Genomic DNA, 14,483 nt, shown 5'->3' on the forward strand with positions numbered 1-14,483 from the left:
TTAGATAATGCGTCACGAGGTGCTTAGGCCCCAGAACAATAACTTCAGTTTTATCTGAGTTTAACATTAAAAATTACAGGTCATCCAGGTTTTAACATCCTGAAGGCACATTTGAAGTTTAGCTAACTGATGAGTTTCATCTGGCTTGATCGATAGATATAACTGAGTATCATCTGCATAACAATGAAAGCTTATGGAATGTTTCCTGATAATATTGCCTAAAGAAAGCATATATAAAGTGAAGAGGATTGGTCCGAGGACAGATCCTTGAGGAACTCCATGAGTAACTTTGGCGTGCATGGAGGACTCATCGTTAACATGTACAAACTGAAATCGATCTGATAAATAGGACTTAAACCAGCTTAGAGCGGTTCCTTTAATGCCAATGAAATATTCCAGTCTGCAATAGGATCTGATGGTCAATGGTATCAAATGCAGCACTAAGATCTAATAAAACCAGTACAGAGACAAGTCCTTTGTCTGATGCAATAAGGAGGTCATTAGTAATTTTCACCAGTGCTGTCTCTGTGCTATGATGAGCTCTAAATCCTGACTGAAAATCCTCAAATAAACTATTGCTCTGTAGAAAGTCACACAGCTGTTTAGCAACTGCTTTCTCCAGAAGCTTAGAAAGAAATGGAAGGTTAGATATAGGTCTATAGTTGGCTAAAACATCCGGATCAAGTTTGGGCTTTTTCAGAAGAGGTTTAATTACAGCTACTTTAAAGTACTGTGGTACATAGCCTGTTGATAAAGATAGATTGATCATATCTAGTATAGAGGTGCTGACAAAGGGTAGAACATCTTTAAGCAGCCTAGTCGGGATGGGGTCTAAGAGGCAGGTTGATGGTTTAGATGAAGAAATTATTGGAGTTAGTTGGTAAAGATTGAGGGAAGCAAAACAGTCTAAACATGTATCTGGTTCTACAGCTGTTTCTAAGGTTCCTGAGTTAAGAGATAAGTCGGTGCCAATTGAGGGCAGGTCTTGGTGAATTTTGTCTCTAATAGCTAGAATTTTATTATTAAAGAAGCTCATGAAATCGTAACTACTGTGAGCTATGGGAATACTTGGCTCAATAGAGCTGTGATTCTCTGTCAGCCTGGCTACAGTGCTGAAAAGAAACTTTGGGTTGTTCCTATTTTCCTCTATTAATGACGAGTAGTACGCTGCTCTGGCATTACGGAGGGCCTTCCTATAAGTTTTAAGACCATCTTGCCAAATTAAACGAGAATTTTCCACTTTGGTAGAATGCCAATTCCTCTCAAGTTTCCGTGATATTTGCTTTAATTTGCGAGTTTCAGTATTATACCATGGAGCTAACCGTCTTTGTTTTAGTATTTTCTTTTTTAGAGGGGCTACAGAGTCGAGTCATTCGCAGCGAGTCTGCAGCACTATCAACAAGATGATCGATTTGGGAGGGACTGAAATTAGCATAGGAGTCCTCTGTTACTTTGTGACTAGATAATGTATTTAGAGCTGATGGAATCGCATCCTTAAATTTAGCTATGGCACTATCAGACAGACATCTTGTATAGAAATTTTTGCCCAATGGCGAGTAGTTCAGCAATACAAACTCAAAAGTTATCAAACAGTGGTCGGATAAAGAGGGATTCTGTGGGAACACCACTAAATGTTCAATTTCAATACCATACACCAAAACAAGGTCGAGGGTGTGGTTAAAACAGTGAGTCGGTTCATGAACACTCTGAGAGAAGCCGATGGAATCTAACAGAGATAAACGCAGTACTAAAGCTGTCATTCTCAACATCCACATGAATATTAAAATCTCCTACAATAATAACTTTGTCCGTTTTAAGAACTAAAGTTGACAAAAATTCTGCAAATTCAGATAAGAATTCAGAGTACGGGCCAGGTGCTCGGTACCCTATACCAAAAAGAATTGGTTGCAGTGATTTCCAACTTGGGTGCGAAAGACTAAGAACAAGACTTTCAAATGAGTTATATTTTTAGTTTAGGTTTAGAGCTGATTAGTAGGCTAGAGTCGAAGATAGCTGCAACTCCACCTCCTCGGCCTGTGCCTCGAGGAATGTGAGTATTAATATGACTGGGAGGGGTGGATTCATTTAGGCTAACATATTCTCCATCACCCAGCCAGGTTTCAGTAAGACCAAATAAATCAATATCATAATCTGATATTAGTTCATTTACTAGTACACCTTTAGAAGAGAGAGATCTGATGTTTAAGAGTCCACATTTAACTCTCCTATTCGTTTGCACTATTGCTCTTGTGGTTTTAATTTTTATGAGGTTTTTATGCACAGCTCCTCTTCTGTTTACCTTTTTAAATAATTTCGATGGTCGGGGGGCAGACACCGTCACTATAGGATTTTCACTAAGTAACTCCTGAAATGGAGGAGCAGAGAAGTGTGTTAGACTGCGACTCTGCGTAGGGTTTTGGGTGGGTAACTGCTGAAAAAGAAGGGCAGAGAAGTGTGTTAAACTGCGACTCTGCCTCCTGGTCTCAACTCTGGGTTGTCATGGATTTGGTCCACTAATAAACTTGGCCAGATTTCTAGAAATGAGAGCTGCTCCTTCCCAAGTGGGATGGATGCCGTCTCTCCGGATCAGACCAGGTCTTCCCTAGAAAGTCTGCCAATGATCAACAAAGCCCACATCGTTTGCTGGACACCACCTCGACAACCAGCGGCGGAATGACGACATGAGTCTATACATGTCATCACTGGTCAGATTTGGCAGGGGTCCAGAGAAAACTACGGTGTCCGACATTGTTTTTGCATATGTACACACCGACTCAACATTAATCTTAGTGACCTCCGATTGGCGTAACCGGGAGTCATTACCGCCGACGTGAATAACAATCTTACAGTATTTACGTTTATCCTTAGCCAGCAGTTTCAAATAAGACTCAACGTCGCCCGCTCTGGCCCCAGGGATGCACTTAACTATGGCCGCTGGCTTCGCTAACTTCACGTTTCTCAAAATGGAGCTGCCAATGATCAGAGTTGGTTTCTCAGCGGGTGTGTCGCTGAGTGGGGAAAATCTGTTAGAAACGTGAACAGGTTGATGATGCCCCGTGGACTTTGAATGCTTACGACTATTCCTCCTTCGGACAGTCACCCAGCCCCCCTTTCCTGGCTGCACAGGGGATGCCGGAGGACGGCTACCAGAGGCTAACTCAGGCCGTTCCGCACCGACTACCGGGGACTGGCTAGCTACAGTAGCTAAAGACTGATCTACCAAGGTGCGGAGCCGGACTTCTAAATCACTGAGCCTCACCTCCATGTCTATAAATAAACTACACTTATTACATGTACCATTACCGCTAAAGGAGGCAGAGGAGTAACTAAACATCTGACACACCGAGCAGGAGAAAGTAGGAGAGAGAGAGGGAGAAGGAGAAGCCATCGCTAGCTGCTAAGCTAAAGTCGCTAACGGCTAAGCTAAAGTACTGTAGCGTCAGCTACCAAAACTTTAGAACAACTATGAGATTGAACAGCAGTCACTAAAAGATGGAAAGAACTGTGAGTGCTTAGGCAAAATTACTGTAAAGAATAAGTGTTTAGCGAACAGTTGGCCGCTGTAATCAAACAAATGTAACTGTTATTTAGCGAGAGCAACAACACGGTACCAACACACAAGCACCGGAAACGGAAATGAGTCGACACGCTTACCGCAATACGTCAGCCACCTCCAGAGTCCAGACTATCGATTGATCTAATGTGAAAACAAAAAGTGGACTTTTAGTAACAGATATTACTGATCATTTACCCGTGTTTACTGTGTTGGATATGTTGAATGAGTTACATTTAAGAATGGGAAAACAAAATTTAAATTTAGTTAGATTAAAATTACCTGGAGCTATGGAAGCTATGAAAATAGAATTATTAAATTATAACTGGCAAAATGTTTGTTAAAGATGTTAATGATTCATATAATGCATTCTTGGAAATATTTACACAAATTTATGATAATCATTGTCCTTTGAAAAAATGTAAACAGAAACAAAAATAGGTTGTCACCTTGGATGACAGAGTTTAGGAAAATCATGTAAAAAGAACAAGCTATATATGGATTTTAAGTGTCCAACCAAGGAAAAAGGAACAGTATAAAAATAGATATCAGTACTAAGAAAGCAAAAAAAGAATTACTATGACTATGAGGAAAATAAGTATTTGAACACCCTGCTATTTTGCAAGTTCTCCCACTTAGAAATCATGGAGGGGTCTGAAATTGTCATCGTAAGTGCATGTCCACTGTGAGAGACATAATCTAAAAAAAAAAATTCCAGAAATCACAATGTATGATTTTTTTTTTAACTATTTATTTGTATGATACAGCTGCAAATAAGTATTTGAACAACTGAGAAAATCAATGTTAATATTTGGTATAGTAGCCTTTGTTTGCAATTACAGAGGTCAAACGTTTCCTGTAGTTTTTCACCAGGTTTGCACATGTAGCACACAGGAAGGATTATGGGTAGGGCCGTGATCTGATTGGTTGGTTGGTTGGTTAAGTCGGTTGGTTCGGCTGCTGGAGCAAAAGTGAGGTGTTTAAAATGAGACTCAGAGACCAAGGATTAGATGTAAGATAATGCCGGCTTCTTATATTTGAAGATATGTATAAAAATAAAAATATTGGTTGGTACCAAAAATGAAAAAGTACAATAATAAAACAAGTAATGAATAAGGCGATTACTGATATCACAATCAGGCTATGACATCAGCATGAAATGCTTGCTTTCCAAATTTAAAGTGAGCATTTCACTCTTTGAAGTAGTTCTATAATTAAATTCCCGGGTGCACCCTTTAACCTGAATTTCTGTTAATAAGTTTGTTCAGATCCAGTTCAATAATACAATCCAATAGAATTCACACAGTACAACAGTAACCCTTAACTGCAGGAATGATTCCTACTACTCAGCTCCAAATTCTCAGTCCCAAGGTGTGAACAGGTGAGTTTTTTTAAGTGAGTCCAAAGTCCAAACAAAAAATGGATGTGTCGAAGTTAAGTCAGAGTTCAGAGTTCCATAGGGTTGGTGTATGTATGTGTGTGGGGGAAGGAGTGTGAAGGTGAGTGAAGGGGTTTTGTGTTTTAGTGGGGCCTACCACACCGCAAAGTGCAGTAGTAGCGGGACAGGTCCAGTGATCCTGAAGAGGGAATGGCTCCCACAATCATTCAAGAGGGACGGCTCGCCATCAGTTTTCATCCGCAGATCCAATCCAGACAATGGAAGAAGAAACACGCGCGCACACAAAAAAAAAAAAAAAAAAAACCTGACCTGTCAACAGACAGGGTCAGAGAAATATTCACTGCTTAAGTCTCATGCAATAATATACACTACATGAAATTCACAATACACAATGATATACATACTGTGGGTGTTTACTTTCTGTGCCTCTCTCTCAAAATTCAGCATATAAACATAAATAACTTGGCTGCACACAACCAGATAAGCTGCATGTTAGAACAATTAAAGTTTTGATGCAAGTGCAAAATAAAGTAAGCTGAGTTTACACATTAAACAACACAGTAAACCAGCTTGTTCAACTAAAATTGTAGCTTCATATTCACTAAGTGCACATAAATAATTTAAGGTACAAAGTAAGTGAAATTCTTAAGTTGAAAATGAACATTCTCACCGATTTCACCAGAGCGGCTGGACACACACCCAAAATGGCGGCGCCCAGTAAAGTCACAAGGTCTTCTAAAACCGAAACATACAAGACCGTATGCAACTTTCAGTACTTTCTCTCAGTGCAAAATAAATTAGCTTTCACAGTAAGGTGATAAAGAATGAACAAAAGCAGTTTTAAATGAATTACCTCGCTCTTGAATCAGCAAAGACTGTGCGTCGCGGGAAATCCTACGGACATCAAAGCTACCGACGCTGCTAGTAGTCGTCTCAAGCGCTATATCTAAACACTGAACTTACAACTAAATTCTTACAGCAGTTAGCTAACACGTTTGTAGTGTTGAAGTTAGCCTCAGTGTAGTTCGTTTTTTTTTAGCTGTATTTTCTCCAGGTTTCTCCGGTTTTCACAGTGTTCATCCTCTACAGCAGCGTAGCACTTCTGTCTCTCCACACATACACAGCAGCGGGGGAAAAAAACTTTCGCTCGCTCCCAGAGACGCGGGAGCAGGTGGGCGGGCCTACCTGCTGTCAGCTGATTGGCCAAATTAACCTGTCGGTCCATTTTGCCCTGGTAACTGAATTTTAACCCTTCAAAATCCTTAGATAATCTCAAGTTGCATTTCAAAAATAAAATCACTCATTCAGATTTTTATAGGCTTTTCCTATTTTTAAACGTAGATCATTTCATCTATGTTACACACACTGCAGGAGGGATTTTGGCCCACTCCTCCACACAGATCCTCTCTAGATCAGTCAGGTTTCTGGGCTGTCGCTGAGAAACACGGAGTTTGAGCTCCCTCCAAAGATTCTCTATTGGGTTTAGGTCTGGAGACTGGCTAGGCCACGCCAGAACCTCGATATGCTTCTTACAGAGCCACTCCTTGGTTATCCTGGCTGTGTGCTTCGGGTCATTGTCATGTTGGAAGACCCAGCCTCGACCCATCTTCAATGCTCTAACTGAGGGAAGGAGGTTGTTCCCCAAAATCTCGCAATACATGGCCCCGGTCATCCCCTCCTTAATACAGTGCAGTCGCCCTGTCCCATGTACAGAAAAACACCCCCAAAGCATGATGCTACCACCCCCATGCTTCACAGTAGGGATGGTGTTCTTGGGATGGTACTCATCATTCTTCTTCCTCCAAACACGGTTAGTGGAATTATGACCAAAAAGTTCTATTTTGTTCTCATCTGACCACATGACTTTCTCCCATGACTCCTCTGGATCATCCAAATGGTCGTTGGCAAACTTAAGACGGGCCTTGACATGTGCTGGTTTAAGCAGGGGAACCTTCCGTGCCATGCATGATTTCAAACCATGACGTCTTAGTGTATTACCAACAGTAACCTTGGAAACGGTGGTCCCAGCTCTTTTCAGATCATTGACCAGCTCCTCCCGTGTAGTTCTAGGCTGATTTCTCACCTTTCTTAGGATCATTGAGACCCCACGAGGTGAGATCTTGCATGGAGCCCCAGTCTGAGGGAGATTGACAGTCATGTTTAGCTTCTTCCATTTTCTAATGATTGCTCCAACAGTGGACCTTTTTTCACCAAGCTGCTTGGCAATTTCCCCGTAGCCCTTTCCAGCCTTGTGGAGGTATACAATTTTGTCTCTAGTGTCTTTGGACAGCTCTTTGGTCTTGGCCATGTTAGTAGTTGGATTCTTACTGATTGTATGGGGTGGACAGGTGTCTTTATGCAGCTAACGACCTCAAACAGGTGTATCTAATTTAGGATAATAAATGGAGTGGAGGTGGACATTTTGAAGGCAGACTAACAGGTCTTTGAGAGTCAGAATTCTAGCTGATAGACAGGTGTTCAAATACTTATTTGCAGCTGTATCATACAAAGAAATAGTAAAAAAAATCATACATTGTGATTTCTGGATATTTTTTTTTTTTTAGATTATGTCTCTCACAGTGGACATGCACCTACGATGACAATTTCAGACCCCTCCATGATTTCTAAGTGGGAGAACTTGCAAAATAGCAGGGTGTTCAAATACTTATTTTCCTCACTGTATTGCAAAAATACAGACATGATATAAAGGGTACTTGGAGGATTATCAATAACGTAATGAAAAATCATAAAGACAGAGACTTCCAAACATAATAACACAACAATAGAAAATAGAGGCTATTGTTGATGCCTTTAACCAGTATTTTGTTAATATTGGTCCAAATTTGGCTAATGAGCTACCAAAGTTTAATAAGGAATATATCAGCCCTACATTTAATAATATTAATACAATGTTTCTTGGAGGAGTATGTGACAGAGATGTTTTAGAAGTAGTAAGAAAGTTTAAAAATAAAAAGTCTACTGACTGCAATAATATTGATATAGCCCTTATCAAAGACATCATCCACTGTATTATTAAACCCTTCACCTACATTTGTAATAGATCTTTCTTAACTGGAACTTTTCCTGATGAAATGAAAATAGCAAAGGTGTTTCCAGTTTATAAAAGTGGAGATAAGCAAACACTATCTAACTATAGACCTATATCACTGTTACCCCAGTTTTCAAAAATACTTAAATAGTTTATAAACATGTTGGACTCCTTTCTTAATAAATATGATGTACTCAGTGAGCACCAATATAGATTTAGGAACAACTGCTCCACATCCTTAGCTGTGATGGAGCTTGTTGAACATGTTACAGCTGCAGTTGACCAAAAACTCAACACAGTGGGTGTGTTTATTGATTTGCGTAAAGCATTTGACACTATTGACCATGCTTTATTGCTGAAAAAATGTGAACAATATGGTTTGCGAGGGGTCACACATCAGGGGTTAAAGAGTTATTTAAGTAATAGATTTCAGTATGTACAAATTAACAATACAGTCACAATTAGAAACAGTAATATGCGGTCTTCCTCAAGGTTCAGTTTTGGGACCAAAATGATTTATTCTCTATTTTAACGACATCTTTATAGTATCCACAATGTTGAAATTTATAATGTTCGCTGATGAAAAAATATGGATGAATTATTGCAATCGGTAGAAAAAAGAATTAACTGTGCTGAAGTGGACTATAATTTATCTTTAAATGAAAATAAAACTAAATTTATGATATTTTCTGGTAATAGGACTCACAGTAATGCAAAGTTACAGTTAAATGAAGTTGAAATTGAAACCAAATTCTTAGGTGTGTTCCTAGATAATAAATTTAGTTGGAAACCACATTGAATACATTAGAAGCACGGTAGCAAAATCAGTCGGAATATTGTATAAAACAAATGATCTAAAATAAAGGCTTGAGTATTATATATTCCTCCTTAGTTACGCCATATCTGTCATACTGTTCAGAAATATGGGGAAATGCAAATAAAACATAGATGTGTTAATTAAGTTACAAAAAAGAGCTATTAGACTTATTAATAAAGTAGGATATCGCCAACCAACAAACTCTTTATTCAAAGTAATACCTTAAAATTCACAGATATTGTGTATATATAAAAATATTGGAAATAATGTACAGAGCATTTAACAAGTCTTCCATCTGGTATTCAGAAATTATTTAAGTTGAGAGGGTAGATATAACCTAAGAGGCCTGTTTATGTTTGAATGTGGAAAAGAAAGAACTAATGTAAAATCTAGATGTGTTTCAGTTATGGGTGTGAAATAATGGAATTCACTAAAAGATGATTTGAAATTATGTACTTCTCTGTTTAGCTTCAAAAGATCATTAAAAAGAAAATTAATGATTATTCAGTTAGTACGTAAATCTTGTAAATACTATGTAAAAAATGTATGTACAGTATTGTATAATTATGTATACTGCTTTTATAATTTATAATGCTGATTCTTCAGGTATATGGTTAAATAGTCTAGGCAAATATAAGCCTTGGCTTCAGCCTACTCCTTTTTTGGTTATTTCATTGTAAAGTTACCAAATAAAATCATTCCAAAAAAAAAATATATATATATATATAAAAAAAATGTGTATATGTGTTGTGACGCACACAAAATGTATGGTCGCATTTTATTGGTTTAATTTAACAAGATCTTTTGATGTTGACTCACCAAAGTCCTCCAATGTTTTAGCATTACGAATATGTACTCCACTACAGAGAGTAGGGGGCAGCAGAGCACTTTCCTACTGCCGGTTGGGGACTGTTTTGATGACGTAGCTGTCGTAATCTTGCCATTCTGGCAAGACCGTCGGTCAAAGCCAATGACAGCAGGTTTCTGTGTTATTAATTTCTCCTGATTTACAGGTCATTAAGTTACACAAAGCACAAAACCGATAAATAGGCATAGTGAATCATTATCTCTTGTGTTTAAGTTGTTGTTTTTTTTGTATTCACTGTGTTTGATTATAAGTTACTTATACTCTATGTGGACGCCCGCTAAGAATGACAGTAATGGTAAAACAAACATAAACGTTATCGTTAGCTAGCTCCCAGCTCCTTAGTCAATATAAATACCCACCGTTAATGTTACCAGCTCCTGTTCTTCATTTTATATTTAAAGTGTTTTATTTGTATTTTGTTTATAAAAATATGTTTTGTGTTCAATCAATTTAATCCTAAAAATGTCACTATCTTGCCTGGAACGTTATAAACCGCTGAGGACAGCAACGTCTCTGTTAATATGTTAAAGGTTTACGTTCCTTGATGATATAGGAAAGGGTTTTTTTCCCCTGTTAATATGTGATGGGTTCACACTCCCTTAATGAGTCGAACGAGGTATGATGAGTAGGTGGATTATTTGTCATATCTGTGTATGAATCTGTGTTTACTGACACATGTAATTTAGTAATTTAGTTTAAAATGAGTGATGTGCAAAAAGGGACTTTATTGATTTACTTAAATTACTGTATTTATTAAATAAATTCTGGCAAGACCGTCAAGACCAACGGCAGCAGGTTTCTGTGTTATTCATTTCTCCTGTCTTACAGGTTTTATCATCTGTCCACATGCCCTGTGCCTGGGGTGTGTAACACATACATTACATACATATAGCCTATATTACATTACTCGAGAAAGATACGTTTGTTATCCTCTACAGCCTGTCTTATAAGCTGCTGCAGTGCAGGATGACTTTCTGAACTTGTTCTTGTTCCAAATCATACAGTAAAGGAGAATACATGCACAGTGTGGCTGTCTTTCTGAAGGTGGGACAAATTAATGGTTTTATTGCTCTTTTTATATTATTGCGTTGTGGCAACACATTACAATTGAGGTAAGACACGATAGTTACTTAATAGACACTGCTTCTTGAGTTGGCAGTCATTGCTGAGGGCCAACCAACTCACCCTTTAATGTTTTTGATTCAGGTGGGTAAAAGTCAGAAAACATTAGTTAAATGTTAGTTCAATGTTAGTTGAAATTGTGGAATGGAACTGTAATGTCTGTAGAGCTGTATCATATTTAGTCAGGTTAGCTACATCATTTCAGTTAAGGGATAGTGCTGTAGCTAAATTTAAGGATGCGATTCCATCAGCACTAAATTCATTATCAAGTCACAAGGTAACGGAGGACTCCTATGCTAATTTCAGTCCCTCCCAAATCGATCATCTTGTTGATAGCGCTGCAGGCTCGCTGCGAATGACACTCGACTCTGTAGCCCCTCTAAAAAAGAAAATAATAAAACAAAGACGGTTAGCTCCATGGTATAATACTGAAACTCACAAATTAAAGCAAATATCGCGGAAACTTGAGAGGAACTGGCGTTCCACCAAACTGTAAAATTCTCGTTTCATTTGGCAAGATGGTCTTAAAACTTATAGGAAGGCCCTCCGTAATGCCAGAGCAGCGTACTACTCGTCATTAATGGAGGAAAATAGGAACAACCCCAGGTTGGAGGCCGTTTTACTTTGAAAGGTGGAAATGACGTCATCAGCGGGCGTCCGCAAGCATTATCACATGGTCTCCGAAAACAGCCGAATGACAGTTGATTTTATTTCCATCGGCGGAAAGTTTGTTTCAAAACTCTGTGTGTGAAGAACTGAGATCGACAAATACACGCGGGACTCACAAATGCCTATTTGAAAGTTGTAAATGTTAGGAAGATATTCACAAATGTGGTTCATTTATTTGTAAACTTTTAAATATATTCACAGATTTTTATTATTTGTGGAATTTGTTTTCTATTTTCTATTAGTTTACAAATCTTAATTTTGTGTTTGTGCAAAGTGTTTTATATTTACAGATTACACATTTACACACAGATCGCTATCTGTTCACACAAATAATATTGAAACATAACTACCCCCATACAGCCCACTCCTCAGCCCACAGTGCCCAAACATCATCCTGGATTAAACTACTGCATCTCTTCTCTTACATCTGATAGCACCTTTTTCTTTTTCTACAATTCTTTGCACTGACTAACCTATTCATTTCTTTTATTGACCTATTTATTGTTTCTGTGTAATCTGGTGACCCGTACTGTACATTCATTTGAACTCTTTCCTCCTGCACCGCCTTTTTTGCCACCTCATCTGCCTCCTCAGTACCCTCCACACCTATGTGCGCCAGAACCCATAGAAACCCCACCGTATACCCTGCTATACAACACCTGTACAATTTCCACAAGTAAATTAGGCCAGGCCAAGTTTTAGTATCTTTAATTGTAATTAGAGTTGCTGTTGAGTCACTACATATTGTTTATCTTCAACCCACCTTAATGCCCAGAGAACTGCCACCAGGGTGATTATATAATTAGGGGTGCATTTCAAGTCCATGGGTTGTATTTATCATTTTTACTGAATATTCACTTCAAGCAATGATCACTTTTATATTTGGGCACATTTCTCTTTATTTCATGCAGAAAAGTAAACCAGTTCCATAAGTTAATTCGGAGAAAAATGCATATGCTGGACTGAAAATTGCTGTTTTTGTGCTGTCCGATTTGCTAATAGTCAAGTTGGTCCCTTCAAATTAACACTACAATACATGTTTTTGTATATTATTTTCATCATTATTTGTTAAAAACAAGGCAAATGTATTTTAAAAACTAATTGACTCATTTATATCTATTAAATTATTAACTTTGTATGTGTCCGAAAAATCTTTGTCAGCTGTGTTACCTATTAACAAAACCCCTATAAATCAGCAATGGTTTGTTCCAAAGTCACACATCCAACATCATGTGATGTCATGTCCTTCAGTGATAAAATGTATAAAAACACAAGTTGATCAAGGTAATGTGGGGACATGTTCAAGGTCAAGGTCAGTTAGCACAGTTTCTTGTCATAGTTTATGCCTACATTGAGTGTTGATAAAAACATTCATTAACTATTATTACACAGGAATGACATGATAAAATATGAACAAGTGTAATTATATAATAATAGTTATTACGCTGTGGGTGGTCAAGGTCTCTCCCGTGACGTGGTTTCCACCATCCAGGTGTCGAGACCCTTCTGGTCTTCCCCGTGCTCTTTCGTCCGTTTCTACATGCTGGATGTCTCCCATTTCTCAAGTGTTTTGGCTGAGTGATATTCCCTTGTGTGTGCGGTGCGCCCTCTCCCACGGGACAGTTGGCGGAGCATCCGCTGCTGATGTGGTCGCTGTCGTGACCGGGGTTACATACTGTAACTCCAGATTCTATGAGTATAGGTGCAGCCCTCTAAGTTGTAGGCCTCACGGAACCTTGGTTCCCCTTCGAGGGAACTCGAACTGCGTTGGTGATGACACTATGGGAACGCCTTTGGGAGTGGCAGGGCTGAAACATGAATGAAACTACTCCAATCCCATTGGTGTTGCTAGAACGGTAGCGTGGGAGGCCGTAACTGGAGGCATATATAAGCACGCCAGCACACCGGACACATTAGCCTTTTTCTATTCAGCAGGCACTCTGGCATGTTTGAGACTACCACAAAGAGATCTAGTTACCTGGAAGGAGAAGCAGAGGAAATGGCTGGTGAGCAGTTCAGGCAGTGTGTCTTTCCATGCCCGTGCTATATCATGGCTAGGGACACTCATGCCCTGTGTGTTTCCTGTCTGGGGATGCCGCATGCCCAGGCTCTCGAGGGGGCTGCTTGCGGCCATTGCGAGGCCCTGCCCCTGAGGGTGCTGAGGTCCTGTGCGGCTCTCTTTTCCGAAGACGGCCGGATGCGCTCTCCCCGTGGCTCGTGCCTGGTGGTCGCTGAGGCGGCGCGGCGGCTTCGGTCATGGGGCGCCCAGCGCTACATCTCCGAGGGCCTCGGGACTGACGAGGCTTTTTCCCGTTCCTCGTCTGCTGACTCCGCCTCCTCCCTTCCCTGTTCGGGAGTCCGTTTCTCGGCTTCTCCCGCCCGAAGTATGAGTTTGGAGAGGCTTTCACAGTCTGATTCTGAGGAGCTAGACGTGCTTAGCATCATGGAGCATGACTTGCGGGAGACGGGCCGATCGTCATCAGACCGCGCCCAGCTATGAGAGGCGGCGCAGGAGCCGTGGGCCGGCAGTAACCTCTGAGCTTTTCTGCAGCCCGAGCGCCACCCTCACGTCGATCCTCGCCATTCTTTCCTGATTTACACAATGAGTTGTGTAAATCATGGAACAGACCAAGAGGGGGGGAAAAAAGCTGCTCTGCATGGCTGACTGCGTCCCCTCTGCTGGACTACAGCAGCGTGACAGAAACTAAGCAGCACTGCTACGGAACAATGCCTTCGGGGAGGAAGCGCTTGCGAGCTATCTTTCTCCCACCCTCGCTTCGTTCCTTCAGATGTCGGCGCTCTCCACCAAGCTGTGTCGGACGACATCCGCTTTGGTGGGCAAGGCCTACATGGCAGCAGGTCAAGCTCATGCAAGCCTGCACACTATGGCCATCTTGCAGGCGTACCAGGCCGATCTTCTCAAAGACTATGACCTAGGGGGAGGTCCCTCTAAGGAGGACCTGACTGAGCTCCGTAGAGCTACGGACTTAACGCTCCGTGTTACCA

General features: G+C 40.2%; 1 long non-coding RNA gene across 2 annotated transcripts; it reads right to left on the minus strand.

Annotated features, from left to right (window-relative positions):
• Positions 1–3,616: 3,616 nt before the first annotated feature.
• LOC119903580 lies at positions 3,617–6,334 on the minus strand. Of its 2 annotated transcripts, XR_005444540.1 has the most exons (4): positions 5,806–6,334; positions 5,623–5,687; positions 5,094–5,261; positions 3,617–3,697 (listed from the first exon to the last, which is right to left on the minus strand). It is a non-coding gene; the product is annotated as an uncharacterized LOC119903580 (long non-coding RNA). The 2 variants fall into 2 exon arrangements; XR_005444539.1 differs by having other exon boundaries at positions 5,094–5,687.
• Between the last annotated feature and the right edge of the window lie 8,149 nt (positions 6,335–14,483).

This window comes from Micropterus salmoides, unplaced genomic scaffold (genome assembly GCF_014851395.1).
Source record: "Micropterus salmoides isolate LMB-PRFRI ecotype aquatic unplaced genomic scaffold, ASM1485139v1 Ms_hic_scaffold_15, whole genome shotgun sequence".
NCBI lineage: Eukaryota > Metazoa > Chordata > Actinopteri > Centrarchiformes > Centrarchidae > Micropterus > Micropterus salmoides.